This window comes from Rissa tridactyla, unplaced genomic scaffold, assembly GCF_028500815.1.
Source record: "Rissa tridactyla isolate bRisTri1 unplaced genomic scaffold, bRisTri1.patW.cur.20221130 scaffold_63, whole genome shotgun sequence".
NCBI lineage: Eukaryota > Metazoa > Chordata > Aves > Charadriiformes > Laridae > Rissa > Rissa tridactyla.
Genome location: NW_026529841.1, coordinates 150,991 through 156,539, shown reverse-complemented (window position 1 = coordinate 156,539; position 5,549 = coordinate 150,991).

Genomic DNA, 5,549 nt, shown 5'->3' with positions numbered 1-5,549 from the left:
CACGGCTGCCCCGCAAGCGCTCCCCGAGGAACCGCAGGCCTCTGGGCCTGCCGTCTCCCCCCAGGGAAGGCAGGCCTGCGGGTGCCCCTGGCCCCACAGCTGCCCCGCAGGGCCCCAGAGCTGCTCCACAAGTGCTCCCCGAGGAACAGCGGGGCCTCTGGGTCACATCTGCCCCACAAGTGCTGCCCCAGTGCTGCCCCACGGCTGCCCCGCAAGCGCTCCCCGAGGAACCGCAGGCCTCTGGGCCTGCCGTCTCCCCCCAGGGAAGGCAGGCCTGCGGGTGCCCCTGGCCCCACAGCTGCCCCGCAGGGCCCCAGAGCTGCTCCACAAGTGCTCCCCGAGGAACAGCGGGGCCTCTGGGTCACATCTGCCCCACAAGTGTTGCCCCAGTGCTGCCCCACGGCTGCCCCGCAAGCGCTCCCCGAGGAACCGCAGGCCTCTGGGCCTGCCGTCTCCCCCCAGGGAAGGCAGGCCTGCGGGTGCCCCTGGCCCCACAGCTGCCCCGCAGGGCCCCAGAGCTGCTCCACAAGTGCTCCCCGAGGAACAGCGGGGCCTCTGGGTCACATCTGCCCCACAAGTGTTGCCCCAGTGCTGCCCCACGGCTGCCCTGCAAGCGCTCCCCGAGGAACCGCAGGCCTCTGGGCCTGCCGTCTCCCCCCAGGGAAGGCAGGCCTGCGGGTGCCCCTGGCCCCACAGCTGCCCCTCAAGTGCTCCCTGAGGAACAGCGGGCCTCTGGGTCACATCTTCCCCACAAGTGCTGCCCCACAGCTGCCCTGCAAGTGCTCCCCGAGGAGCCACAGGCATCTGGGCCTGCAGTCTGCTTCAGGGAACGCAGGCCTGCGGGTGCCTCTGGCCCCACAGCTTCTCAAACTCTGCCCCACGGCTGATCCGCAAGTGCTCCCTGAGGAACCGCAGGCCTCTGGGTCACATCTGCCCCACAAGTACTGCCCCAGCGCTGCCCCATGGCTGCCCTGCAGCTGCTCCTCAGGGAATAGTGGGACTCCGGGCCTGCCTTCTCCCCCCAAGGGAAGACAGGCCTGCTGGTGCCCCGGCCCCACAGCTGCCCCGCAGTGCCCCACGGCTGCCCCGCAAGTGCTCCCCGAGGAACAGCAGGCCTCTGGGTCACATCTGCCCCACAAGTACTGCCCCAGCCCTGCCCCACGGCTGCCCTGCAGGTGCTCCCCAGGGAATAGCGGGTCTGTGGGCCTGCCGTCTCCCCCCAGGGAAGACAGGCCTGCGGGTGCCGCTGGCACCACAGCTGCCCCACAAATGCCTCACGGCTGCCCCATCTGTGCCCCCCGGCTGCCCCACAAGTGCTCCCCAAAGCACCCAGGCGTCTGGGTCACATCTGCCCCACCCCAACTGCGCGCACACCGAGGCACTTGCACACGGGTGCACCATCTCCCCCGCCCCTTCCCATTCCCCCCTTCGCCTCTCACCCCCCCCAGCAGGCCTCTCCCCCAGCCCCAAAGCCCCGTCTGCCGCCGCACGCACACGTGCACACAACACCCACCCCACCCCCTCCAACGGGCCCGAACCTCTCGCGTGCGGCAGACGCAGACGCAGACAGAGCGTCTCCCCCCAAGCCCCGCTGCCGCCACCGAATTACCACCCACCCCCCCGCCACACCCCGCTGTCCCCCTTCACCCCCCCCTCCCCCGCCTCTATTCACCACCCGGTTCACTGCGAATCCGGCCGCCCCCTCCCCACGCTGCCCTCGGGCAGGTTTGCCACCCCCCCCCACCCCGCCCCGGCAAGGACGGCGGGAGACTTTAGGACCCAGCGGAGTCCCTGCCGGCTCCGTGCCCGGGCGGGTTAAGGGATTCCCGGTGGCGAGCGGGGATCTAACCCCGGCTGCCGAGTCTCTACCCTGCCGCGCCCCTGGCCCTGGCCGTGCCCGTGCCCGTGCCCCGGCGCTCCCGCCTTCCTTTCTCAGCCGCTCGCTCGCTCGCTCGCTCTGCTGCGCGCCTGCCCGCCCCTGCCGCGGCTGGAGAACCCACTGAACCCCCCCGCCCCCGCCCCCAGCACACACAACGCGCCCCCCCCCCCCCCCCCCCCCCACCTTACCGACCCAAAACCTACTCCGAAAAGAGGCACCGCGTGCCTGCCGCCCTCTCCCCGGCCCACCTCTGCGCCGTGCTCCCCGCCCGCTCGCTGCCCGCTCTCGCCTGCCTCTGCACCGGCACCCCTTCCCCGCCGCTGCCGCTTGCCGGGCAGTGGTGTGCTCGCGCGCCCGCGCAGGGCGCGAAGCCGCGGACCGCCACGCCCCACCCCCACCCCCGCCCCCGACCTGATCCGGGTCAGGGTGGCGGCTCTGCCACTGGCGCTTAAATCACGAACAAAAAAAAGTTGAAACTTAGTTTTTCGCCCACCCCAACCCCTCCCCCCACCCACATACCCCCCCCCTCGCCCGACAGCCCCCCCCCCCCCGCCCCCCCCCGCCGGGACGATCCGGGTCAGGCTGGCGGCTGTGCCAGTGACGCTAAAAACGTGAACGAAAAAAAAAGATCAAAATTATTTATCACCACCCGGTGATAAATCAAAATTATTTATGAGCCCCCGGCCCCCCCGCCGCCCCCCCACCCCCCCACCCCCCACCTGCCCGCACGCACTTGTTGGAAGGGAGGACCCGGGTCAGGCTGGCCGCTGTGCCGGTGACGCTTAAATCATGAACGAAAAGAAAAAACAAAAATATCACCCCCACCCCACACCGGCTGCCCGGTGTGCCCGGCTCCGGGGACCGGCTCGGCTGCAACTTCTACCCGCCTCCGGGGATAGGCGGGCAGGTCAACTTCGCTCCGGGAACCGGACCGGCTGTCAGGTCTACCCGGCTCCGGGGTCCGGGTCGGCTGTCAGGTCTACCCGGCTCCGGGGACCGGATCGGCTGTCAGGTCTACCCGGCTCCGGGGACCCGACCGGCTGTCAGGTCTACCCGGCTCCGGGGACCGGATCGGCTGTCAGGTCTACCTCGCTCCGGGGACCGGGTCGGCTGTCAGGTCTACCCGGCTCCGGGGTCCGGGTCGGCTGTCAGGTCTACCTGGCTCCGGGGACCGGACCGGCTGTCAGGTCTACCTCGCTCCGGAGACCGGATGGGCTGTCAGGTCTACCCGGCTCCGGGGACCGGATCGGCTGTCAGGTCTACCCGGCTCCGGGGACCCGACCGGCTGTCAGGTCTACCTAGCCCCGGGGACCGGATCGGCTGTCAGGTCTACCCGGCTCCGGGGACCGGATCGGCTGTCAGGTCTACCTCGCTCCGGGGTCGGTATCGGCTGTCAGGTCTACCTCGCTCCGGGGACCGGGTCGGCTGTCAGGTCTACCCGGCCCCGGGGAGCGGATCGGCTGTCAGGTCTACCCGGCTCCGGGGAGCGGATCGGCTGTCAGGTCTACCCGGCTCCGGGGACCGGAGCGGCCGTCAGGTCTACCTCGCTCCGGGGTCCGTATCGGCTGTCAGGTCTACCCGGCTCCGGGGACCGGATCGGCTGTCAGGTCTACCCGGCTCCGGGGACCGGGTCGGCTGTCAGGTCTACCTCGCTCCGGGGTCGGTATCGGCTGTCAGGTCTACCTCGCTCCGGGGACCGGTTCGGCTGTCAGGTCTACCTCGCTCCGGGGACCGGATCGGCTGTCAGGTCTACCCGGCTCCGGGGACCGGATCGGCTATCAGGTCTACCCGGCTCCGAGGACCGGATCGGCTGTCAGGTCTACCCGGCTCCGGGGACCGGATCGGCTGTCAGGTCTACCTCGCTCCGGGGACCGGATCGGCTGTCAGGTCTACCCGGCTCCGGGGACCGGTTCGGCTGTCAGGTCTACCCCGCTCCGGGGACCCGACCGGCTGTCAGGTCTACCTCGCTCCGGGGACCGGGTCGGCTGTCAGGTCTACCCGGCTCCGGGGACCGGATCGGCTGTCAGGTCTACCCGGCTCCGAGGACCGCGTCGGCTGTCAGGTCTACCCGGCTCCGGGGACCGGATCGGCTGTCAGGTCTACCCGGCTCCGGGGACCACCTCGGCTGTCAGGTCTACCCGGCTCCGGAGACCGGACCGGCTGTCAGGTCTACCCGGCTCCGGGGACCGGATCGGCTGTCACGTCTACCCGGCTCCGGCGGTACTTAGTGCCGGAGTGGCCGGGTAGACCTTGTGTCCGGAGCACGCACTTCCAGCCGCCGAAGGGGTCGCTGTTTTTCGTTACCTCCAGTTGTGTCATCGTAAGAGGCGGCGTGTTTGGCGCGCCTCCCCGGTGGGCAGTGCCTGCGCTCTTGAGGCCGTCCGGGGGTAGAGACGTGATTTTCCGTATATGGGAGGGAGTACTTACTCGGCTCCTAAGGGCTTCCAGCGCGAACGCGCATCTTGCGGGCTGACTTCCCGCTGAAAGCAGAGGTGAGGGGCGGCACCTCTGGCTACTCTCCTGGCAGACACGCGTGCATTACCGAACGAAATTTGTTGCTCCGGGGTAGGCGTCTCCCCGCTGGGCAGGGCGAAGAGCGGTGGCCGGCGGCGGTCACCGGCACTTTCGAATGCCGGAAGACCGGGGGAGACAAGCCTGCCGCGGCTTTCCCCCGGTCCTCTCGTGCTCAGTCCCCAGGGAACCGTGCTCCCGAGCGGGTGGACGGCGGCAGCCTCCCGCTCCCCCCCGCATTTTGCCTGATCCACACCCGCAGCCAGCGCCCGCTGAGGCGTTCACCCAGGGGCGCGCCGCGGAGGCTCCACGCCGGACCTCTCGCAGACGTCGCCTCCTCGCTCGCACGCAGGGCCCCGCGTCTGTCTGGCCGTCCACCCCCGGGTGGCGGTTGGCGCGCGCGGCTGTCGGCTGTCCCAGGACTGTGGCCGTGGGGCCTCGGGAGCGCTCTTTGCTCCCCCTCGATTCTCTTGCTTTTCTCTATCACCGATCGTTCTGGCATACCCGGGGCGCGTCGGAGGGGCTGCGGGGCGGGCCGGCCGTCAAACGCCGGTGTTCAGGTCCCGTAGCACCCCTCCACCAGACGCGTCCCTCTCACTCGCACGCAGGGCCCCCGTGTCTGGTTGCCCACCCCCGGGTGAGCGGCTGGCACGCGCGCGGCTGTCGGCTGTCCCAGGACCGTGGCCGTGGGGCCTCCGGGAGCGCTCTTTGCTCCCTCCCGTCTCTCGCCTTTTCTCCTATCCCCGATCGATGAGGCATTTCGGGTCGCGTCGGAGAGGGCCCTCGGCGGGCCGGCTCCTCCGTGCTCTCCGTCCCGGGGAGGCGCGGCGGTGTCCGGTGTTCAGGCAGGGTGGTCTCCTTTCCAATTCGCTTCCCGTCGCACGCGAGGTGTCAGCCCTCCCTTCCCGGGAGCGGCTTCACCGAACCCAGCTCTGTGACGGCCGTGTGGCCCCGCCAGTTTCTCAGGTGTCCTAAAGCACGCCGGGCGCCGGTGCCGGCCTCGGTCCGGGTGCCCCGTGGGTGCCGGCCGCGAGCAGCGCTGGGCGGCGGGGGCGGCTTAGCCAAGGCAAGAGAATTCCGGGCAAGGCAAGCTGAGCCGAGCGAGGCGGCCGTCACCCGCCCGGGTGGCGGGCCCCCTGCGGCGCGCCGCGGGCGGCAA